Source organism: Oncorhynchus nerka, linkage group LG3 (genome assembly GCF_034236695.1).
Source record: "Oncorhynchus nerka isolate Pitt River linkage group LG3, Oner_Uvic_2.0, whole genome shotgun sequence".
Taxonomy (NCBI): Eukaryota; Metazoa; Chordata; class Actinopteri; order Salmoniformes; family Salmonidae; genus Oncorhynchus; species Oncorhynchus nerka.
Window position 1 is genome coordinate 65,345,334 of NC_088398.1, and position 24,413 is coordinate 65,369,746.

Here is a 24,413-nt window from a genome sequence, read left to right on the forward strand (position 1 = left end):
CCCCTCCCAAACATCTCCTAACCCCCCATATCCTATCCATCCCCCTCTCCAACCCCTATCCCTCCCTCCCCTCTCCAACCCTATCCCCCTCCCCCCCATCTCCAACCCTATCCCTCCCTCCCCCTCTCCCCTCCAACCCAACCCTCCCTCCCTCCCCTCTCCAACCCTATCCCTCCCTCCAACCCTATCCCTCCATCCCCTCTCAACCCTATCCCTCCCCATCTCCAACCTAATCCTCCCTCTCCAACCCTATCCCTCCTCTCCCCAACTCCAACCCTATCCCTCCCCATCTCCAACCCTATCCCTCCCTCCCCATCTCCCCTCCCTCCCCCCCTCCCCTATCCCCCCTCCCCATCTCCAACCCTATCCCTCCATCCCCATCTCCAACCCTATCCCTCCCTCCCCTCTCCAACCCTATCCCTCCCCCAATCTCCAACCCTATCCCTCCCTCCCTCTCCAACCCTATCCTCCTCTCCAACCCCCCCTCCCTCCCATCTCCCTAACCCTCCCTCCCCTCCCCCCTCCCTCCAACCCCATATCCTCCTCCCCCTCTCCAACCCTATCCCTCCATCCCCCTCCAACCCTATCCCTCCCTCCCCTCTCCAACCCTATCCCCCTCCCCCTCTCCAACCCTCCCTCCCCCTAACCCTATCCCTCCCCTCTCCCTCCCTGCCTCTCTCCAACCCTATCCCTCCCTCCCCCTCTCAACCCTATCCCTCCCTCCCCTCCCCCTCTCCAACCCTAATCCTCCTCCCTCCCCCCATCTCCAACCCAATCCTCCCTCCCCATCTCCAACCCTGTCCCTCCCCCTCTCCAACCCTCCAATCCCTCCCCTCCCCCCTCCAGCCCTCTCCAACCCCCTCCCCTCTCCAACCCTATCCCTCCCCCCATCTCCAACCCTATCCCCCTCCCTCCCCATCTCCAACCCTATCCCTCCCCCTCTCCAACCCTATCCCCTCCCTCCCCATCTCCAACCCTATCCTCCCTCCCCCTCTCCAACCCTATCCTCCCCATCTCCAACCCATCCCTCCCTCCCCATCTCCAACCCTGTCCCTGCCTCCCTCTCTCCAACCCTCTCCCCCCCTCCCCTTCTCCAACCCTCCCCCCCTCTCCAACCCTGTCCCTCCCTCCTCTCTCCAGCCCCCTATCCCTCCTCCCCTCTCCAACCCTATCCCCCATCCCCCTCAACCCCCTTCCCCATCTTCCAACCCTATCCCTCCCCTCCATCTCCCCCTCTCCAACCCTATCCCTCCCCCCCCTTCTCCAATCCCCTATCCCTCCCTCCCCCTCTCTCAACCCTATCCCTCCTCCCCATCTCCAATCCTATCCCTCCCCCCCCCTCTCCAACCCTATCCCTCTTCCATCCCTCCTCCCCCTCTCCAACCCTGTCCCTCCCTCCCCCTCCCTCCTCCAGCCCTATCCATCCCTCCCCATCTCCAACCCAATCCCTCCCTCCCCTCTCCAACCCTATCCTCCCTCCCCTCTCCAACCCTATCCCTCCACCTCCCCCCCTCTCCAATCCCCCTATCCCCTCCTCCCCATCTCCAACCCTATCCCTCCCTCCCCATCTCTCAACCCCTATCCCTCCCTCCCCCTCTCTCCAACCCTGTCCCTCCCCTCCCCATCTCAACCCTATCCCTCCCCCCCGCTCCAACCCCCTCTCTCAACCCTATCCCTCCCCCCTCCCCATCTCCAACCCTATCCCTCCCTCCCCCTCTCCAACCCTATCCCTCCCTCCCCATCTCCCAAATCCCTATCCCCATCCTCCCCCAATCCTGTCCCCATCTCCAACCCCCATCCCTCCCATCTCCAACCCTGTCCCTGCCTCCCCTCTCCAACCCTGTCCCTCCCTCCCCATCTCCAACCCTATCCTCCCTCCTCCCCTCTCCAACCCCTATCCCTCCCTCCCCATCTCCAACCCTATCCCCCCATCCATCCCCCTCCAACCCTATCCCTCCCTCCGCCCCCCTCTCCAACCCTATCCTCCCTCCCCATCTCCAACCCTATCCCTCCCTCCCCCTCTCCAACCCTATCCTCTCCCTCCCCATCTCCAACCCTATCCCCCTCCCATCCCCCCCATCTCCAACCCCCCTATCCTCCCTCCCCCTCTCCAACCCTATCCCTCCCCTCCCCCTCAACCCCTGTCCATCCATCCCATCTCCAACCCAATCCCTCCCTCCCCATCTCCAACCCTATCCCCATCCCAACCCTCCCCCTCTCTCAACCCTATCCCTCCCTCCCCGTCTCCAACCCTATCCCTCCCCCTCCCCATCTCCAACCCAATCCCTCCCTCCCCATCTCCAACCCTCTCAACCCCATCCTCCATCCCCTCCAACCCTATCCCTCCCTCCCCTCTGCAACCCTATCCCTCCCCCCCCCTCCAACCCTCCCTCCCCATCTCCAACCCATCTCCATCCCTCCCTCCCTCTCCAACCCTATCCCTCCAACCCTATCCCTCCCCTCCCCTCCCAACCCTATCCCCATCTCCAACCCTATCCCTCTCTCCCCATCTCCAACCCCATATTTCAAATCTAATACCTTTTCATTTAGGCTGTCTCCACTGCTTCAGCCACCACAGCTGATGACTGAGAGAATAGTGGCTTAGATGGACAGGTACACGCATGTCTGGCTGTATACAAATACACACTCAGTTTACAGGAGATAGGGAGGAGAGAGAGGTAGAGAGAGAGGAGATAGGGTGGAGAGAGAGAGGAGAGAGGGAGGAGACAGACAAGGAGAGAGAGGAGGAAATAGGGTGGAGAGAGAGGAGGAATAGGGAGGAGATAGGGAGGAGAGAGAGGATGAGATAGGGAGGAGAGAGGGAGGAGAGAGAGGAGGAGAGAGAGGTAGAGAGAGAGGAGATAGGGTGGAGAGAGAGAGGAGAGACAGGTAGAGAGAGAGGAGGAGAGAGAGATGAGATAGGGTGGAGAGAGAGAGGAGAGATAGGGAGGAGAGAGAGGAGGAGAGAGAGGAGGAAATAGGGAGGAGAGAGAGGAGGAATAGGGAGGAGGAAATAGGGTGGAGAGAGAGGAGGAATAGGGAGGAGATAGGGAGGAGAGAGAGGACGAGATAGGGAGGAGAGAGGGAGGAGAGAGAGGAGGAGAGAGAGGAGGAGAGAGAGGACGAGATAGGGAGGAGAGAGAGGAGGAGAGATGAGGAGGAGAGAGAGGAGGAGAGAGAGGAGGAAATAGGGAGGAGAGAGAGGAGGAGAGAGAGGAGGAAATAGGGTGGAGAGAGAGGAGGAATAGGGAGGAGATAGGGAGGAGATAGGGAGGAGAGAGAGAAATCGAGATAGGGAGGAGAGAGGAGGAGGAGAGAGAGGAGGAGAGAGAGGAGGAGAGAGATGAGGAAATAGGGAGGAGAGAGAGGAGGAGAGAGAGGAGGAAATAGGGTGGAGAGAGAGGAGGAATAGGGAGGAGATAGGGAGGAGATAGGGAGGAGAGAGAGGACGAGATAGGGAGGAGAGAGGGAGGAGAGAGAGGAGGAGAGAGAGGTAGAGAGAGAGGAGATAGGGTGGAGAGAGAGAGGAGAGACAGGTAGAGAGAGAGGAGGAGAGAGAGATGAGATAGGTAGAGAGAGAGGAGGAGAGAGAGATGAGATAGGGTGGAGAGAGAGGGAGAGATAGGGAGGAGAGAGAGGAGGAGAGAGAGGAGGAAATAGGGAGGAGAGAGAGGAGGAGAGAGAGGAGGAATAGGGAGGAGATAGGGAGGAGAGAGAGGACGAGATAGGGAGGAGAGAGAGGGGGAGAGAGAGATGAGATAGCGTGGAGAGAGAGAGAAGAGATAGGGAGGAGAGAGAGGAGGAGAGATGAGGAGGAGAGAGAGGAGGAGAGAGAGGAGGAAATAGGGAGGAGAGAGAGGAGAGAGAGGAGGAATTGGGAGGAGATAGGGAGGAGATAGGGAGGAGAGAGAGGACGAGATAGGGAGGAGAGAGAGGGGGAGAGAGATGGAGAGAGGAGGAGAGAGGGAGGAGAGAGAGGTGGAGAGAGAGGAGGAAATGAGATTTAGATGAGGTGAGAGATGACATGCACACACTCCTATACACACATGCACACACACCACGTGCACACACACAAACACACATATACACACACACGCCTCTCTCTCTGTCTCTCCCTTTGATCTCTAGCTCTGCCCCACATTGCATATTAAGATGACCGGGCCCTGTTTGGTATTCCAGAGCGGGCAGGCAGCGATGCCAGTCTCCATATCCTCTCCCTGCTTCTCCCTGCTTCCCTCTGAAAGAGAGCAGAAACCCTCTGTCTGTCTCAAGATGCTTATCCCACTAAATGGGTCTGAAATGGCCCGAGAACAGACGGGAGGAGAGAAGGAAGGAGAGAAGGAGGGGGAGAGGGTGGGTGAAGGAGGAGGGAGAGACTGTGGGAGGGATAGAAGGAGGGAAAGAGGGAGGGAGAGGCATTAGGCCCAGACAGTACAGATGGAGTGAGTGAGTGTGTGAATGAGTGAGTGAGCAGGGGAAGAGAAGCAAAGCGATAGAGCTGATGTTAGCAGAGAGAGGATAATTAAATGTTATTATCACAATGAGCCAGTAATACAGGCTGCTTTATACTGTTATAGACCTTCCCTCCCTCTCTCTAACCCTCCCTTTCTCTGTGTGCCTCAACGAAGGAGGGACAGAGGAGAGAGAGCAAGGGATAGATTTAAGCAGAGGGTGGTGGGAGTGTGAGAAAGAGAGGCAGTGAAAGAGGCAAACAGAATTAGAAATAGAGAGAGAGTGAGTGAGTGTGAGTGCGTGAGTGAGTGAGTGACTGAGGGAGGGAGGGAGTTAGGTGGAGGTTACTGTTCAATGTTTGGGATTAGTATGACTCTAAAGCTCTCTCTCTTTTCTCTCTCTCTCTTTCACTCTCATTCTCTAAGCCCTAGGGATGGCACAGCTTTAGTTAAACTGCTCTATTAAATGGCGCCTGTTGAGAAAATCAAATTATAACTTCCTTTAATCAGTGAGTATCAGTGGCCCACACAGGGAGGGAGAGAGGAAGAGAGGGAGAGAAGAAAAGAGAGAGAGAGAGAGAGAGAGAGAGAGAGAGAGAGAGGGGGAACCTGTCTCCCATCTGCTTTGGTTCCCATGGCAACAAGATGGTGGATGGTGGGGGGTAGGTATGGGCTGTGGAATGTCTGCATCCATCGCTTCCTCTCTAAACATTTGGAGAGAGAGAGAGAGAGAGAGAGAGAGAGAGAGAGAGAGAGAACTATATGTCTACTGTAACACTGTAACTATCAGTTCTCTCTAATTCTATCAGTTGTCTACCAGCAGTCTCCCAGTGTTATACCTAGGCCTCATACGGTATCAGTATTATAGTCCTGTTCAATCATAAATCAAGCTCATAAGGTCTGTTCTAATCACTCCCTGATTAGTCAATAACACAGGTGGGCGACTGCTCACATCTCCGGGGGCATCGTCTGCAATGTGGCTGGTTAATGGTCAGTAACCTGCCTAGAGGAACAGAACCGTTAGGAAACACTGCTAGGGGGGAGTCCACAAAGAGAGAGAGAGCGGGACGGGGGAGGCAAGCAGGATGGAGAGAGGAGAGGAAGATGAGTCCATTACAACTCTGACCACGTTTCCATCCACAGTTTTTAAAGAGAGTAAAGTCATACCGTATTAAAGTCCATTTCATTTTTATAAATGCCGACAGATAATATGTTCATTCAACATGGTGGGATCTTTTTGTTTTAGTAAAAGTAAATATGTGAGAAATGGAGGTGGAAATGCCTTTATGCACAAATATTGATATAATAACCATCATATGGAAGTAAACTTGAAGTCACTCAATGATAGGGAGTCTGGTCCTCCCACTACGACTCGGGAAACCATGCAGTTTAGTAGGCTACAGATGAAATATCTCATGATGAAATTCACAGGGTGGTGATCTTGATGCTCCTTTCCAATAAATATTGAGGGTCTGATTCTGGTGACATGATGATCGACGCTCGACTGCCGTTTGACAAATAAGAATATTCTGGCTCTTATCCATAATAATCTCATCATATAGACTAGCCTACCCACTCTGTCAACCTGGTTTCAGAGCATTTCGTATTATTCTGTATGTAAACTCGAGACAGTCCATTTAGTATGATATGGTACTGTATCTGCAAGCTGTTAGCTAGAGCGCAGGTGCCAAAACTAGAGTAGCAACATTTATCCAATTGGATGAAAACCTAGCTTGTGAGATTAAAAAAAAATGATCAGATATGCCCGAAAAGAGAGATAAAACAGAACATTCTACAGGCTGGATCTTATAAGCCTAGTGCTTGTAGAATCCAGGATAGAATATTATAGGACATAATAGAATAGAAGATTCTATAGCAACCATCAGTGAGAATTTCTGTAGTGGTGCTTGACTGTTACTCATAGCAACACTGCATACCATGATAATAGGCTGCCTGATGATTGGTTGGACAGCAGAGCTCCAGTGTGTGACCTCATCGGTGTGTGAGTGAGCTCACCGGCTCAGTATTTTGATAACCCTACCGAGTGAGGCTGCTCTCACCACTGCAGAATCTTCTAATGAACTCACTTAACAAATCCATCCCTACAAAACCAAAACATCAACAGCAGGAACTAGTCTGAGGATACACACATGGCTATAAAAGTGTTTCTCTTAGCAAAGATGAGGTGCTTCTCTGTTGGGTCTATTGTGTCTTTCTGTATTGAAGGGGAATTGAAATGAGTCGTTGTGCTGGGTGATATGTAAAAAATCACTTTACTTTGACCATAAAGCCCCATTCTATCTGAGTATGTGTGTGGAGTAGCCAACCAAGCCTCTTTTAGGAACAGCAGTGTTGCGAGGACAGGGTACCCCGTCTTCCCATCATGCATGGCATCCCCTCTAAGACCTCTCACTGGGCAGGCTGGGGCATGAATAGGTAATCGATTAGTACGGCCTCGTCTCGTCCTGGTCAGCATATGAATGAGTACCGTATGCTGAAGGAGGATCTCTCTCTCTTCGTCTCTCACTTTCTCTCTCCCTCTGCCCCCCCCCCCCCCCCCTCTTTCCCCTGTCAGTGTATCTACAGCATGTCTCCCTGCATGGCAGCATTTACTAAAGCGTTAAATAATGCAGAAGGTAATGTGAGAGAGTAGTCAATGCTGGTGTCCTGCTTTAACACACACACACTCACACTCACACACGCACACACACACACTGTACAAATTCAGATGGTCACAGAGACAGATCAGACACATAGATAACAGACCAAACACTCACACACATACAGCAACACGCACACGCACACTCACACGGAACCAGAGTCAAGTAATCACCTAAATGTTTAACCAAGTCTCATGTAGGTACGTTTCATATATAATAGGCCACATCAAAATATATGATGAATATTTTGTTTGAGTTGAGTAGAGTAGAGGAGGGCGGAGCCTGTTGTTCTCTTTCCTCACTGTGTTCTAACTTCCCAGCCAATGAAGCAGCCAGAGAGTGGGAACACATGAGAGTCAGAACGGCAGCCTAGTAGCTCTGCTAGTGTTCATGTCTAATGCACCCCAGTCTGGGAATTACTGTCAGTCGACTGTAACTACATAGTGGACTTATCACACACATACACTACCATTCAAAAGTTTGGGGTCACATAGAAATGTCCTTGTTTTTTAAAGAAAAGCACATTTTTTGCCCATTAAAATAACATCAAATTGATCAGAAATACAGTGTAGACATTGTTAATGTTGTGAATGACTATTGTAGCTGGAATCAGCCGATCTTCAGTTTCTTGGCAATTTCTCGCATGGAATAGCCTTCCTTTCTCAGAACAAGAATAGGATGACAAGTTTCAGAAGAAAGTTTTTTGTTTCTGGCCATTTTGAGCCTGTAATCGAACCCACAAATGCTGATGCTCTAGATACTCAACTAGTCTAAAGAAGGACAGTTTTATTGCTTCTTTAATCAGAACAACAGTTTTCAGCTGTGCTAACATAATTGCAAAAGGGTTTTCTAATGATCAATTTGCCTTTTAAAATGATCAACTTGGATTAGCTAACACAAAGTGTCATTTGAACAAATGAGTGATGGTTGCTGATAATGGGCCTCTGTATGCCTATGTAGATATTCCATAAACAACCAGCCGTTTCCAGCTACAATAGCCATTCACAACATTAACAATGTCTACACTGTATTTCTGATCAATGTTATGTTATTTTAATGGATAAAAAAATGTGCTTTTCTTTAAAAAACAAGGAAAATTCTAAGTGACCCCAAACTTTTGAACGGTAGTGTATGTACGCACATACACACATGCACACACAGACACGCACACACACACAAACATGCACCGTCTACACTGAAATCCACAGAGAGAGAGGGACAGAGATCTGTACACAGTTTTATGCTCTGTCACTGAACGGTACTAACATACACCAACATGTCTAATGTAACCATGACCTCTTAGTCAAAAGTCACAAATATGCAGGGCTGCACTGAGATGCATAGGAGAGCTTATGTTATGTTGTTCATATCTGTGTGTAAAAGGACAGAGAGTAGATCTGAGAATGTCAGTTAAACACAGAATATCTCTAGATTATTTTCAGAATTCCGTTTGTCCTTCCTCGGCTCCTCCCTCTCATATGACACTATCTCTGTCTTCACAACAAAGACTCCCAACCCTGACACGAGACATGACTCCTGTCCTGCAATCTGTGTTGTCCTGTACAAATACCCTCTTCCCTCATCCTCTCAGTTTTCATCCCTACAGAACACTCCAGTAAAGTAGAGTACCTAGAGACGCTCTCTCTCTGTTATTTTTAGTAGATTCTCCAATAAGCAATTACAACAGGCTGTTTAAATAATTGAATCTCCTGTGTCCTGTGGGCTGGTGCGGAGTTGTTCTGAAGGCCCATGGTCTTTCTCTCAGATCTTGTTTACTTTTCCTCAACGCATGGGACTGTCTGTCTGTCTGTCTGTCTGTCTGTCTGTCTGTCTGTCTGTCTGTCGGTCTGATTGCTGGTAGAGAATGATGGGTATTAAGACAACTCTCCTACTGTCACTCTCACAGTACTACAACTGTTGGGTGACATGGCGGATGAGGTTAGGTGGATGCAATGTTATTTCAATGTTATTATGTGATATTTGTTTGTCTTGCAAGTGGCAAGCACTGTGTCATGCACAAACACGTGAACTCTTGCACGCACAAGAAAGCACACGAACAGGCACACACACACACACACATGTTACGTGACAGTAGAGTATCGTATCCGATGACGACTTCCTCTTCTGAGTTAACGATGAATTCTTTGGTGACTGTAGAGTCCAATCCGAGATCCACAAACTTTATTGCAGGTGTGGCATATGCAGTCTGTGTTGGCGGGGGCAGGCATGGTTGTATGTCTCCTGAACTGTCTCCTCCTACCTCTGTACACCGCTCTCGCAGAGCTGCCGCCAGGTGGAACGGTCGGCAGCAGGATCCTCTAGGTCTGTGGGTTTGATGTTGCACTTCTTCAGTGTTGTTTTCAGCTGGGCCTTGTAGCACTTCATCTCCCCCTGCAGACAGCCGGCCAAGATGTAGCTGGCCATACAGGATTTTCCGCTGCAAACGCTCCTGAGACATTCTAATAACATGCCCAAGCCAGCACAGTTGGTGTTGGGTGACCATAGCCTCCATACTCCTGCAGTTGGTCTTAGCAAGTATTTCTGTATGAGGCACACGGTCGCACCAGGTGATTCCCAGGATGCGCTGCAGGCATCTTATGTGGAATCGCTCGAGCTGCTTGTTGTGGCGACTGTAAGTGACCCAGGCTTCACAGCTGTAAAGAAGTGTGGTGATGCAGACGGCTTGATAGACAGGTGCCAGCACCCCCCCTGCATCATACCGATGCTTACTCCAAAGAGCACTGACTCTTGCCCTCCTATGACCACCCGAGCTGTCATCCCATCATGGAACTGGCAAAGGATGTTGACAAATTTCTCTGGATAGCCAATTTAGATTAGAATACCCATAGTAGTTTCCTGGTCACAGTGTCGAAGGCCTTGGAGAGGTCTTGATGTTGTTCACTGCACTTCTCCTGGAGTTGCCGTGCCATGAATATCATGTCGACCGTACTGCTGTTCTTTCGGAATCCGCATTGTGACTCTGGCAGCAGTTCCTCTGTGATGTTATTCACCAGCCTGTGTAGCATCACCTTGGCCAGGTCCTTGCAGGAAACAGCCAGAAGAGATATCCCTTGGCTGTTGCCGCAGATGGATTTGCCACTGTTTTTCTTATAGATAGTGACAATGTTTGCATCCTACCACTGTTGGGGAATGATCTTCCGGTCCCAAACCTCAGTGATGTACTGGTGGAGCGTTCTGGTGCAGAAGTAACCTCCCTTCTTAAGTAGCTCTGCCAGGATGCTGTCAGCACCAGGAACCTTGTTGTTCTTGAGTGAATGGATAGCTGATAACACCTCTTGGAAGGTTGGCGAATGGTTGAGGTCTTGAATACACACACGCACACAGACACATACACACACACGCGCACACAGACACACACACGTACACACACACGCACACAGACACACACAGAGAAAGAAAGGGGGCTGGGAGCTAGCAGGGGCCTCGGAGGAGAAGAGAAACATTAAGCACAAGAAGTCAGAGTGGTCCTCTTATTTAATATTTAATCAAGATACATATCAAATGTAATCCAAATGTGTAATTATGACTACTGGGGACTGAATCAGTTGGTGTGTTTGTACATGGTTGAGTGTGTGTGTGTGTGTGTGTGTGTGTGTGTGTGTGCGTGCATGCGTGCGTGTGTGTGTGTGTGTGTGTGTGTGTGTGTGTGTGTGCGTGCGTGCATGCGTGCGTGTGTGCGTGTGTAAGCTATTACATTTATTACAGAGAAACAACCCTTCTCTCCTTCTTCCCTTTTTTTGCCTATCTTATAATATCACCTTCCTTCTCTGTGTGTCAGACTTCCTGACACGTTTAAAAATGTAATCAATGTGTCTACCTCACTGTGTGTAGCATCAAAATGAAAATGCATTGCAGGAGAGGAGGAGGAAGAGGGGAGACAAGGGAGTTGGTTAAAGTAGATTCCTAATCAGTATGCAGTGAATGCTATGCTGTGTGTGTTCGATATTGTGCAGGTAGTGTTATAAGCCCTAGGTAGCCTATGCACACACAGTTTACTGGGTTTTAATAGTCGTTTTCATGTCAAACCAGTGGAATATAATATTCTAATTTTCAAAAGCCTACGTGTCCGTGTTTTCTGTCCGACAGTTACATTCTCATTGGCACACAGACCAGGGGTGTATTCATTACGTCTTGCAACGGAAAACCTTTACCATTTAAGAACCAAGCGGAAGCAATCAGAATGGGAAATTAGCTACTTGAATTTCTCCAATAGAAACTCTCGTTTTCGTTGCAAAACATTTTCTGTTTGGCGTAAACTGTTTCTGCAGCCGAAGCGTTTTGCAACAGAATCGTCGTAATGAATATATCCAGGGGTGTGTTCAGCAGAACGCAACGTTTTGGAACGTTCAGATAGAAATAGTCTACGTAGAGCAAACATGCATCTAACACGTAGAATAAGGAATCACATTGGCGCCATTCGTGACATTTCTATCTGCAACGTTCGACAACGTTTGGCAGCTGAACATTGCCCTGACCTAGAATTGCTACTTAGAATTCGGACTAAACCAACACGCTGGGACGGGCGGGGGAAACAGTAGGAAATCTTGGCTATAATGTAGTAGGACGGACCGCTGGAAGCTCAGGCGAAGGGGGCGACACATTGCTCTTTAATATCGTTGGACGAATAATGTTGCTATTTGATTACTACAATCAGGCTATAGAACGTAGCCTACTACACGAAGCAGGCCCGAGGAATCATTCCAGGTGAGTTTTCGGGGAAAGTGTCGCTGTGGCGGCTTGCCTCTTGGCAAGGCTACACGCGGGTCCTCCTCCCAGGGACATCTCAGTCCGGTATCCGCTGTACCCCTGTTCCCGAAGGATGGCCATAAAACCCGCCGTACCTGGTTTGACACAAGGAGTGATCGTTTTTTCATATCAACGGTGATTTAAAAAAATATTTTGTGAAAACAGCGGATTATTTCACACAACGTTGACAGGATGTGTTATTACGCGCGGATGAATATTTTTTTTAACACTATACAAGAGGAGGACCGATCGTGTTTCTCGAACTGAAAATACGGTGCAACATGCCCACATTCTTCAACACAATTCGGCGCAGGCATTATACAATACAATTAATATTTTCTTTAAAAAGGCGTAGGCTATTTTAGGTTCACTAAATGTCCTAACAAATATGTAGCCCCTACCTACCCTATTTGGCTATCCACACAGAGAACCTATATCCTACGTGGTAATAAGCTCAAGCGAATTTCGTTCACGACAACATTGTTACATTGTTACAGTACTGAACTTCAAAATGTAACACTGACTGTCGTGGGAGTGGCTTTATATTTCTCTTAGACAAAGCTTCAAATGTTTCCCTTTAATTGTTGTCTGTTTTGTGGGCGCTGATTTGGACAAGCAGGGTTATGCCGTGGCAAAAGCCGTGAGACCCCCCCACCTTTCGGGGCCGACTTTGTTTGCGCTGGCCGGGGCTGTGTGTGTGAGTGAGAGGAGAGCGCAATATAGTCCCTTCCCCCCAACTCTGGTGAAACAGGAACAACTTTTTTTTAGGATAAAAAAGTTGCTGGAGTTTGGAGCGCCCTGGAGTACTGAGGCCGCCAAATACTGGCCAGTGAGACGCTGAGATTCGCAAACCTAGCCTACGGTTATGTTATTTGACGGTGTATTTATGGCTGGCAATGTAATGCGGTAGTAGACTAGCTATACAGTTATAGGGCTACAGTACCCTATCTGGCTGTAACCTCTTGTATTGGCCATTCTGCAATTGGAGCACTTGAAATCAAGTGATATCACTGATAATGCCCGATATGTAAACTAACCAAGGCCAGATAGGCCTACACGATTAAGTGGTATTGAATGTGTGTGTCAACGGCCACAGTCCTGCTGGTTTTCGTTTCTCCCAGTCACGTAATTGATCAATTATTGTTATTGATTGGCTAGAGTCCAAACACCTGGTTACCCTGAACCCTAATATGTCTGACGGCAACAATATGAACCAGTAGACATACGCTGCTCCTTCTGGACTGAAGTCTTCTCTCTTCTAGTCCAGTGTTCACCACCAACCCTGAGTGCTTTTTTTGTTCCCAGCACTAATACACCTGAATTGGCTCATCAAATCATTTTATTTGTCACATGCGCTGAATACAGGTGTAGACCTTAGAGTGAAATGCTTACTTTACAAGCCCTTAACCAACAATGAAATGAATGAAATAGAGTTAAGAAAATATTTACTAAATCAATTAAGGAAAAAAAAAGAAGAAAAAGTAACAAGATAATTACATATCAATAACAAGGCTATATACAGGGGGTACCGGTACCGAGTCAATGTATGGGGGTACTGGTTATTCGAGGTAATTTGTAAAGTGACTGCATAGATAATAAACAGCTAGTAGCAGCACTGTAAAAACAAATGGGACGGGTGTGTGTGTGTATATGTAAATAGTCCGGTGGCCATTTGATTAATTGTTCAGCAGTCTTATGGCTTGGGGGTAGAAGCTGTTAAGGAGCCTTTTGGTCCTAGACTTGGCGCTCCAGTTTCGCTTGCTGTGCAGTAGCATAGAGAACAGTCTATGAAGTTGAGTTGTAAGAGCTCTGGGCAAGAAGAAAAGCTTGAACACCCCTTAGGTCTCCAGGACCAGGGTTGGAGACCATTTAACCATTGAGCTAGGCTAGTTCTAGAGAGGGGAAACTAATTCCTAGATAGAATATATTCTACTAAAGAGGGGCTGAACTAGTTCACATTTGAAGAATTGGCGCTGTTGTATCGTTCATGGCAGTGTAACATGTCTTTATGCAACAGACTGTTTATTGGATGAGTAAAAAAACTCTGTCTCTCTTAGGTGTGTGTTTGGCTGCGGTGACCTGTGTCTGTGAGGGTGTTGCCAGTGACTGAGCAAGGATCAGCTCCTGTGTTCAGGTGGCTTTGTCTGAGTGGGAGGAGTCCGGGTTCAAAGGTTGTGGCTCTGGGGACCCAAGGGATGGATCTCCATATGAGGCCCTACTGAGAGGGCTGGGGACCTACTAAGGTAATCAATCAATCACTATAGTCTGTCTGACACACACACACACACACTACCTTTGCCTGTTTCAATGCCTGTTGAACATTCAAGGCTGTGAGGGGAGAAGAGATGACCCTGGATTGTTTTGGCCTAGCAGTGCTATCTGTGATCTATACATGTTGAAGACACAGGAGGCTCAGGGTGTTCTGCCTGAGAAAACCATCCACACGGTTTATTTATCTGTTATCTAATCCATAGACTGTCAACCAAAAACCACTGCAAGGAAGAGGACAGGGAAATGGATATGGGTGTATTAAGGACAATTTATTTTTCTCCTTAGTGAATTTGGCTCATGTTTCCTGTATAGTTCACTTCATGGCTTTTCAAATTAAAATCCCGGGGTAAAACTGTCCTCACATCAATATGGGATGATTAGTAGGAGAGAAATGTGTGTTAGGGATCTATTCAATCTGTGGTGCTGAAGATCTGCTTTATAGCACGATTGACAGTTAAAAGCATTGTTCCCGCTGTAAACGCTGCATATTAGGGCTGTGACAATACCATTATTGCAATATTTTTTCTGTGGCAAATGAAAACACGAAGCAGACCAAACTTTTTGGACCTTTAAAAACCTGCTGTCTGTAAAATAAAGTGTGCTATAGCTTGGAAAATACATAAATGTGACTAGATGACAACATAATGATGTTTGTTTCCAACAGTTTTCTTAAAGAAGTGAAATCTGCTTTGTGTTCTGTTTCCTTGCCACGATACTAATGAGTATCGCGATACTTGTATCGTCCCGGCCCTACTGCATATGCCAGCTCAATCGGAAATGATCATTAAATGAATGGTGCTCTTCCACGATACTTTAGCAGTACGGATTGAATCCAGCCCTAGGTGTTTAGAGAGAGATGCATGATGTGCTTTAGCCACACACACATACGTACGTGAGTGACAGCAGGGCGTCAGTAAGGCAAGGCACACCAACATACACCCACACACTGTAGGTAGGTAAGTAGGGGAAACGGAACAGTGACACCACATGAGGAACCAGTCTTTCAGACATTGGCTATGACTCACTATAGAAACCCATTCCCCAGCATGGCGAAAGCCACTGTCTGTCCCAGATAATATTCCTCTCCGTTTAACCATCCCACCAAATCTGTCTTTAAACTCCAGCTGACTTCTTAGACTCTCCAATCCCTTTTGTCATGTGCCTCTCCTCTCTGTAGCTACACGCTGTATAGCTGCTTTAACAGCTGAGGTCTAGAAATGGTCAGTATTGAACCTGGCATGTCCTACAAGCCCACAGAATACAGGCTGCTGGTGTGTGTTGGGCTGTCCTCACATCTGGGTCAGGCCGTAGTTGGGCTGTCCTCACATCTGGGTCAGGCCGTAGTTGGGCTGTCCTCACATCTGGGTCAGGCCGTAGTTGGGCTATCCTCACATCTGGGTCAGGCCGAAGTTGGGCTGTCCTGACATCTGGGTCAGGCCATAGTTGGGCTATCCTCACATCTGGGTCAGGCCGTAGTTGGGCTGTCCTCACATCTGGGTCAGGCCGTAGTTGGGCTATCCTCACATCTGGGTCAGGCCGTAGTTGGGCTATTCCACAGAGTGATGCTGAGAATTCGATTTCTCACTTTAAAATGCAGCTCTATGCACAAAAGACTACTTTTAACAATTTCCTCTCAAATTTGACAAACACAGTTACTTGAAGAACAGTGCAGATGCCAAGTTTGTTAACAGAATGACGGCACCAACAGCACAAACCGTCGTTCTGTTACCAAACCTGGCATCTGCACTGTTCTTCAAGTACATTTATTTTTGTACAATTCAGTGGAAATTGTTAAAAGTAGTCCTTGTTCAGAGTTGTATGTTTTGTTTAACTCTGCAATCATTGTTTTTTGCTTGACATTAATTTTAAAGTGAGAAATCATCTGAGTCTCAGTGTCACTGTTACTGTGGATTGCCCATCTGTCACTCGTCCTCCGTGTTGCTGTGCGTTGCTAGACAGTTCGTTCTGTGTACAGGCTGTTCCCCCTGGCCCTTGGTGGGGAGTTGGAGACAGAACCACAGTCTCTGCTTGTACCCAGAACCATGGTAGCCACTAGCCTGGCAGTTGGTCTGCAGATGACACCGCTAAAACAGTCAATATTGTCAGCAGGGTTGTGAGCATCCAGCACCGAATCGGAAGAAAAAATGTTTTGAGGTTTGCCCTAAAGAATGCAACAAGAATGAGCAAAATCATGAGGTATTTGTTCTTAATTAAGGGCTAATGGATGAGGTTAGGTAGATGGCATGCCGTCTCTCTTTTTGCATGGCCAGAATGTGATTGTACAGTTCCAGCTGGTAGGTTTGTCTTCTGGTCTGGTGCTGTTCCAAGGTTCCAGAACCCTGAGCTCCTTTATCGTTCCAGAACACTTCCAGAATGTCTCATTACTCTGTCCCCCACTAAGGTTCCATATGATCCTTCTGCCCAGTCTCAGTGAAACTCTCTGTGTCTACCAGCCTCTGTGTAACTTGTGTGTCTGTGAATGTGCCTGCGTGTCTATAATACGTGTGTTTCTGTGTCTGCCTGTGCACTTTAATTAGGCAGGTCTTTGCCAGTGTGTTTAAAATTCCACGGGAATGACACACCAGGGTAAAGTGTGGTAATTCAGGGACAGACCATGGTTCATGTTCTCTCCACAGGGCTAATGTTGGCCTACAAGACAGGAGAGGAGGTGGGTGTGTGTGATGTAATCATCAAAGATAAGAATGACTTCCACACATATGCCTCTGCAGCTTTTATTGTGTAAAGCCTTGGATCAGTAGGACCTTATTCGAGGTGTGTGTACAGTATGTTAGACACAAAACAGACAGACTTTGAGCTCAGCTAAATCTGCTCTCTCTGTCCCCATGCTCCTCCCATTCCTCAGGATCACTAATCAATGTCTTGGTCTCACGCCATCAAAAATGACCACACGAGGGCCTCCCAGGTGGCGCAGTGGTTAAGGGCGCTGTACTGCAGTGCCAGCTGTGCCACCAGAGACTCTGGGTTCGCGCCCGGGCTCTGTCGCAACCGGCCGCGACCGGGAGGTCTGTGGGGCGACGCACAATTGGCCCAGCGTCGTCCGGGTTTGGGAGGGCTTGGCCGGTAGGGATATCCTTGACTCATCGCGCACCAGCGACTCCTGTGGCAGGCCGGGCGCAGTGCGCGCTAACCAAGGTTGCCAGGTGCACAGTGTTTCCTCCGACACGTTGGTGCGTCTGGCTTCCGCGTTGGATGCACGCAGTGTTAAGAAGCTTGGTGGGGTTGTGCATCGGAGGACACATGACTTTCAACCTCCGTCTCTCCCGAGCCGTACGGGAGTTGTAGCGATGAGACAAGATAGTAGCTACTAAACAATTGGACACTACGAAATTGGGGAGAAAAAGGGGTATATAATTTTTTTTTTAAATTACCACACGCTCCTCCTGCTCACCAGAAAATGATTGGGGGGAGGGGAAGTGTACAGTATAGAAATGGACCACATAGATTTAACATCACAATATCCAGTTGTATGACAGACCATCAGAAATGTTTGCATGATAGACTGGAATGTTTCAATGTGTGTGATACAATGTGTATTTATTTTGTTGTTGCACATCAAATTGAAATATTTGCATTGTGCTATTTCAGTGGTGCCTACATTTTAGCCGGGCGTATCCAGCTCCTTCGGGAGAAAGGGAAGTGTGTGTTGTGTTCCCTCTGTCTCTGTGGGGCACAGGGCCTCACAAGGCTCCCTCTGACCGCTGGGATTTCTCACAATGTTTTGAGCCGCAGGGAAATGTCCTCACAGCATGAGCTAAGGAGGAATGTGGACAGAGTGTGGGAGCGACCAGAGGGATGGAGGGAGGTAGTCACAAACGAGAGAACACAGCAGAGGGCGGGGAGGAGGGAGGGCAGGAGGTGGGAGGGCAGGACAGGGCAGGAGGTGAGGGGGCAGGAGAGGGGAGGACAGGGCAGGAGGTGAGAGGACAGGGAGGGTAGGTGAGGTGAGGACAGGAGGTGAGAGGACAGGGAGGGTAGGAGGTGAGAGGACAGGGAGGGCAGGAGGTGAGAGGGCAGGAGGTGAGAGGGGAGGACAGGGCAGGAGGTGAGAGGGCAGGAGAGGGGAGGACAGGGCAGGAGGTGAGAGGGCAGGAGAGGGGAGGACAGGGAGGACAGGGCAGGAGGTGAGAGGACAGGGAGGGTAGGTGAGGTGAGGACAGGAGGTGAGAGGACAGGGAGGGTAGGAGGTGAGAGGACAGGAGAGGAGGTGAGAGGACAGGAGAGGAGGTGAGAGGACAGGGAGGGCAGGAGGTGAGAGGACAGGGAGGTGAGAGGACAGGAGGTGAGAGGACAGGAGGTGGGAGGACAGGAGGTGAGGAGGTGAGAGGACAGGAGGTGAGAGGACAAGAGGTGAGAGGACAGGAGGTGAGAGGACAGGGAGGGCAGGAGGTGAGAGGACAGGGAGGGCAGGAGGTGAGAGGACAGGGCAGGAGAGGGGAGGACAGGGCAGGAGGTGAGAGGACAGGAGGTCAGAGGACAGGAGGTCAGAGGACAGGGAGGGCAGGAGGTGAGAGGACAGGAGGTGAGAGGACAGGAGGTGAGAGGACAGGGAGGGCAGGAGGTGAGAGGACAGGAGGTGAGAGGACAGGGAGGGCAGGAGGTTAGAGGACAGGGAGGGCAGGAGGTGAGAGGACAGGGAGGGCAGGAGGTGAGAGGACAGGGAGGGCAGGAGGTGAGAGGACAGGGCAGGAGAGGGGAGGACAGGGCAGGAGGTGAGAGGACAGGGAGGACAGGGCAGGAGGTGAGAGGACAGGGAGGACAGGGCAGGAGGTGAGAGGACATGGAGGACAGGGCAGGAGGTGAGAGGACAGGTCAGGAGAGGGGAGGGGAGGGCAGGGGAGGACAGGACAGGAGGTGAGAGGGCATAGAGGGCAGGAGATGAGGGGACAGGGCAGGAGGTGGGAGGGCAGGGAGGTGAGCGGACAGAGAGGGCAGGAGGTGAGAGGGCAGGAGGTGAAAGGACAGGGAGGGCAGGAGGTGAGAGGACAGGAGGTGAGAGGGCAGGGAGGGCAGGAGGTGAGAGGACAGGGAAGGAAGGAGGTGAGAGGACATGGAGGTGAGAGGACATGGAGGTGAGAGGACAGGGAGGTGAGAGGACAGGGAGGGCAGGAGGTGAGAGGGCAGGAGGTGAAAGGACAGGGAGGGCAGGAGGTGAGAGGACAGGATGTGAGAGGGCAGGGAGGGCAGGAGGTGAGAGGACAGGGAAGGCAGGAGGTGAGAGGACATTGGGGGCAGGGAGGTGAGAGGACAGGGCAGTGGGGGACAGGGCAGGGGGAGAGGACAGGGCAGGAGGTGAGGTGAGAGGACAGGAGGTGAGGTGAGAGGACAGGAGGTGAGGTGAGAGGACAGGTCAGGAGAGGGGAGGGGAAGGCAGGGGAGGACAGGGCATGGAGGGCAGGAGGTGGGAGGACATGGAGGTGAGAGGACAGGGAGGGCAGGAGGTGAGAGGGCAGGAGGTGGGAGGACATGGAGGTGAGATGGCAGGAGGTGAGAGGGCAGGAGAGGGGAGGACAGGGCAGCAGGTGAGGTGAGAGGACAGCAGGTGAGGTGAGAGGACAGCAGGTGAGGTGAGAGGACAGCAGGTGAGGTGAGAGGACAGGAGGTGAGGTGAGAGGACAGGAGGTGAGGTGAGAGGATAGGGCAGGAGGTGCGAGGGCAGGAGAGGGGAGGACAGGGCAGGAGGTGAGAGGACCGGGAGGGCAGGAGGTGAGGGGACAGGGTAGGAGAGGGGAGGACAGGTCAGGAGGTGAGAGGACCGGGAGGGCAGGAGGTGAGAGGACAGGGTGGTGAGGGGGCAGGAGGTGAGAGGGCAGGGAGGGCAGGAAGGGCAGGAGGTGATAGGACAGGGAGGTGAGAGGACAGGGCAGGGGGTGCGAGGGAAGGAGAGGGCAGGAGGTGAGAGGACAGGGCAGGGGGGAGAGGACAGGGCAGGGGGAGGGAGAGGACAGGGCAGGAGGTGGGAGGGCAGGAGGTGAGAGGATAGGGCAGGAGAGGGGAGAACAGGGCAGGAGGTGAGAGGCCAGGGCAGGCAGGAGGTGAGAGGACAGGAGGTGAGGTGAGAGGACAGGAGGTGAGGTGAGAGGACAGGTCAGGAGACTGGAGGGGAGGACAGGACAGGACAGGACAGGAGGTGAGAGGGCATGGAGGGCAGGAGGTGAGGGGACAGGGCAGGAGGTGGGAGGACATGGAGGTGGGAGGACATGGAGGTGGGAGGACAGGGAGGTGAGAGGACAGGGAGGGCAGGAGATGAAAGGACAGGGAGGGCAGGAGGTGGGAGGGCAGGAGGTGGGAGGACAGGAGGTGAGGTGAGAGGTCAGGAGGTGAGGGGAAGACAGGGAGGGCAGGAGGTGAGAGGACAGGGGAGGGGAGGGCAGGAGGTGAGATGAGAGGACAGGTCAGGAGAGGGGAGGACAGGGCAGGAGGTGAGAGGACCGGGAGGGCAGGAGGTGAGAGGACAGGAGGTGAGATGAGAGGACAGGTCAGGAGAGGGGAGGACAGGGCAGGAGGTGAGAGGGCAGGAGGTGAGAGGACAGGGAGGGCAGGAGGTGAGAGGAGCTAGTGTGTTGAAAGCACTGGAGTTGGAGGTATCAGGTTGTATCAACCTATATTACGTACTCTGTGAATAAACAATCTAGGTTCAATCTGTTAGCAACTTCTGTGCTGTTTGTGCCCTGATATTTGTCCTGGTATTTGAGCAATATAAAAGTGTGTATCTTGCGGTGTATCTTTGTGGTGTATCTTGCGGTGTATCTTGCGGTGTATCTTGCGGTGTATCTGCGTTGTATCTTGCGGTGTATCTTGCAGTGTATCTTGCGGTGTATCTTGCGGCGTATCTTGCGGCGTATCTTGCGGTGTATCTGCGGTGTATCTTGCTGCGGTGTATCTTGCTGCGGTGTATCTTGCGGTGTATCTTGCGGCGTATCTTGCGGCGTATCTTGCGGCGTATCTTGCGGCGTATCTTGCGGCGTATCTGCGGTGTATCTTGCGGTGTATCTTGCGGCGTATCTTGCGGCGTATCTTGCGGCGTATCTTGCGGCGTATCTTGCGGTGTATCTTGCGGCGTATCTTGCGGCGTATCTGCGGTGTATCTTGCGGTGTATCTTGCGGTGTATCTTGCGGTGTATCTTGCGGCGTATCTTGCGGCGTATCTTGCGGCGTATCTTGCGGTGTATCTTGCGGTGTATCTTGCGGCGTATCTTGCGGCGTATCTTGCGGCGTATCTTGCGGCGTATCTTGCGGTGTATCTTGCGGTGTATGCACTTCTCTGTGTGAGAGCCAGAAAGTTGGAGCAAGAGAGAGAAGGATAATCTGTGGTGAGGTGTGTGTGAGACGATCAGCGCAGCAGTAGAGCTGCAGAGTGCCAGTCCTGCTGCCAGCTCTGACCCGCCTGGCCGACACGCATGGCACCATGCATGCCCAGGCACAGACAGCAGATGTGAGTCAGCTCTGTGTGTGTCTCCTGTAAACTTTTCCCTGTCTCTCCTGCCTGCAGGTTTTGGGGTCACACACGCTTCTCTACCTGGTGCAGTGATGGCCACATCATGACCCTGATGGACATGGTGAGTGCCTTAGCATGACATTACAACATTACGTAACATATGATGCAGCATAGCAGTGGGGAGGAGAGACTACTTGGTTTAGGCTACAAGACGCTACTACTAGCTCAGTTGAATACACTTAGAGAGAGGGAGAGAGAAGGAAGATGGACAGGGAGAGAGAAGGAAGATGGACAGGGAGAGAGAAGGAAGATGGACAGGGAGAGAGAAGGAAGATGGACAGGGAGAGAGAAGGAAGATGGACAGGGAGAGAGAAGGAAGATGGACAGGGAGAGAGAAGGAAGATGGACAGGGAGGGAGAAGGAAGATGGACAGGGAGAGAGAAGGAAGATGGACAGGGAGAGAGAAGGAAGATGGACAGGGAGAGAGAAGGAAGATGGACAGGGAGGGAGAAGGAAGATGGATAGGGAGGGAGAAGGAAGATGGATAGGGAGGGAGAAGGAAGATGGACAGGGAGAGAGAAGGAAGATGGACAGGGAGAGAGAAGGAAGATGGACAGGGAGAGAGAAGGAAGATGGACAGGGAGAGAGAAGGAAGATGGACAGGGAGGGAGAAGGAAGATGGAGAGCAACTGAGGTGTGTGCTACAGGTATGTATAGTGAGTGAGTTAAGTATGTGGAACAGTCAAAGTTCATGGTAAATATTTGACATATTTGACATTCACAAGGAACAAGAGCCCACTTTTAACTCTGTGTGTGTGTGTGTGTATGAATGTGTGTGTGTGTGTATGAATGCTTGTGTGTTTTGTCTTAGCATGGTGAATGTATGTCACACCCCTCCCGTGGCATCACAGCTGTATATTTAGCCATTACCCTGCGTTCTGAGCGTTGTGTGTTATATACAAGGCGTGGTGTGTGTGTGTGTGTATCTGGCACTGTGTACAGGAAGCCACCTGAACAGGTGAACTCCCAGGTGTCGGCTGTCAGCCGAGCAGAGCAGGAAGAGCAGGGTATCCCTGCGTCAGACATGTTGGTGGGAATCACGACTCAGTGAATTTAACAGGGAGCTTCATAGAGATGAATGTTCCCTCTGCTAAGTCCTGTGGTCTGTGTGACTGTCTGTCTGGGGGGGGGGGGGTACGGTCAAAGGGATTTACTGTCTTTGTCTTAGACTGTCGATTAGAATGTGTGTGTGAAGCTAAGCTAACATAGCCGTCCCTTAGACCTGAAGTAACCATAGATGCAGTCTAGTGGTACTGATGGTTGACATTGCAGTGTGGGGTGGTGGTGTTACATTGTGTGGAATCCAGGCTGGGTTGATACATGCTACCTGTGTGTTTGCATGTATATTTTCACTGTGATTGTGCAAGATTGGTGTGTCTATGCTACTGTGCCAGTGGTTATACAGGCTTAGCTGGGTGTGTGTGTGTTTCTGTCTGTGAGTCATTGTCTTGCAGAGAGAGGAGAGAAGCGAGGGAGAGTTTAAGTGTAAACAAATAGTGGAAAAAAAAGATTTAGAGTGGGAAGGAGAAGGACAGAGGGGAGAGAGAGAGAAAGGGGGGTGGGGGGAGCTACTCACTGCTCTGTTGTGGCTGAGCTGCGAAATGGGATTAGCATAAATGAGGCTAAAACGTCAGCAGGCCTTTTACTTCCAGCAGGGCTAAGAGGTGTGGGTGATTGACTGATCAGCTAGTTTATTTAATAGAGGGAGAGGAACCTCTCTGATTATCCCTTTCTGTGTGTGTGTGGTTGCTGGTGTGTGTGTGTGTGGTTGCTGGTGTGTGTGTGTGTGTGTGTGTGGTTGCTGGTGTGTGTGTGTGTGTGTGTGTGTGTGTGTGGTTGCTGGTGTGTGTGTGTGTGTTAAGAGGTCGACCGATTATGCTTTTTCAACGCCGATACCGATTTATTAGAGGACCAAAAAAAGCAGATACCGATTAATCGGCCGTTTAAAAAAAATATATATATATATTTTTATATATATATTTGTAATGATGACAATTACATCAATACTGAATGAACAATGAACACTTTTATTTTAACTTGATATAATACATCAATAAAATCAATTTAGCCTCAAATAAATAATTAAACATGTTCAATTTGGTTTAAATAATGCAATATGTGCCATGTAAGAAAGCTAACGTTTAAGTTCCTTGCTCAGAACATGAGAACATATAAAAGCTGGTGGTTCCTTTTAACATGAGTCTTCAATATTCCCAGGTAAGAAGTTTTAGGTTGTAGTTATCATAGGAATTATAGGACTATTTCTCTCTATACCATTTGTATTTCATTAACCTTTGACTATTGGATGTTCTTATAGGCGCTTTAGTATTGCCAGTGTAACAGTATAGCTTCCGAACAGTCACCATCGAAGCAGCGTTACCCATGCAGAGCGAGGGGAACAATTACTAGAAGGCTCAGAGCGAGTGACGTTTGAAACGCTATTAGCAAGCGCTAACTAGGTAGCCATTTCACTTCGGTTACACCAGCCTCATCTCGGGAGTTGATAGGCTTGAAGTCATAAACAGCACAATGCTTGACGCACAACGAAGAGCTGCTGGCAAAACGCACGAAAGTGCTGTTTGAATGAATGTTTACACGCCTGCTTCTGCCTACCACCGCTCAGTCAGATACTTAGATACTTGTATACTCAGTCAGATTATACGCAACGCAGGACACGCTAGGTAATATCTAGTAATATCGTCAACCATGTGTAGTTAACTAGTGATTATGATTGATTGTTTTTTATAA

At 50.0% G+C, this 24,413-nt stretch overlaps 1 protein-coding gene across 3 annotated transcripts in view; it reads left to right on the forward strand.

Annotated features, from left to right (window-relative positions):
• The first annotated feature begins 11,636 nt into the window (after positions 1 to 11,636).
• Positions 11,637 to 24,413, forward strand: part of LOC115115208 (B-cell CLL/lymphoma 9 protein-like) — a 50,480-nt gene continuing 37,703 nt past the window's right edge. Inside the window, exons 1-3 of one of the 3 annotated variants that reach the window (XM_065014716.1) lie at positions 11,637 to 11,836; positions 13,936 to 14,121; positions 21,660 to 21,726. The gene's annotated coding sequence lies outside the window, so the exon portion shown is untranslated. Of the gene's footprint in view, positions 11,837 to 11,881; positions 12,014 to 13,935; positions 14,122 to 21,659; positions 21,727 to 24,413 lie in introns of those variants that run through there. The other 2 variants (XM_065014722.1, XM_065014731.1) reach the window with 2 other exon arrangements.